The sequence below is a fragment of the Octodon degus genome, unplaced genomic scaffold (assembly GCF_000260255.1).
Source record: "Octodon degus isolate 3935 unplaced genomic scaffold, OctDeg1.0 scaffold00076, whole genome shotgun sequence".
In the NCBI taxonomy this organism is placed as follows: Eukaryota; Metazoa; Chordata; class Mammalia; order Rodentia; family Octodontidae; genus Octodon; species Octodon degus.
This window is the reverse complement of record NW_004524652.1, coordinates 3,242,225-3,243,056: the sequence shown is the minus strand read 5'-3', so window position 1 is coordinate 3,243,056 and position 832 is coordinate 3,242,225.

The window sequence follows — 832 nt, the reverse complement described above, 5'->3', positions numbered from 1 at the left end:
AGTATTGATATGTTGAACTTTAAGTCCCTACAGAATATGATAAAAAAACATTTAAAAATCAGAATATATTTTTAAAATAGACAGCTGCTTGATTGTGACACCAAAGTCCCAACGTTTCTTTTAATTAATGATGTAAACTCTAATACGCTAGGAAAGTGTAAATACCACTATGACAAAATAGGAGAGGTAGGTACGTGTGAGCCCACTGTGAAGGTGAAGGAGTAGGGCATTACCGACACGGCACCGGCCAGGGCTCGGTCTCCTCCTTACCCTCCTCCTCCTCCTCACGCACTCTGGGCTGTAGCTACCATGCCCACTCACTTTTAGGCCACTACTACTTGTGGCTTCAAACTGTATCAATGCAGGATCATCTACAAAAATGGAGCCATCTGCAAAGTATAATCAATAACTTGCTTTAATTACTATTGTGTTTGTGCGTCTCATCCCATATTGGCACGTGCCTCCTTAGCTCATCGTGTTCCTGATAAAATCACATAGGATGACCACGTCACAACAGACCTCCAATAATTTCTGCAACAATGCCTTGAGGATGCTCTGCTTTCACTTTCCTGTCGGGAGCTTTTGGCACCCAGGCGCAGGTGCCTATGGGAACTGTTCCTCCTCCTCTTGCCCTGTGAAGCCAGGGCCAGAGGCAGAGCATTTGCTCTAGAGGACAAACAGGGCCACATGTCCAGACTGCGCTGTCCTTTTATGGTAGGCTTTCCTGCCAGACCACACATCCTGGTGTGTGGGTCCACTGGTGCAGGCTGGTAAAGCTCCTTCTTAGAAGAAACTTGAACAAAGCATTCTGGCTTTGGCTGTCTTGTCTGAC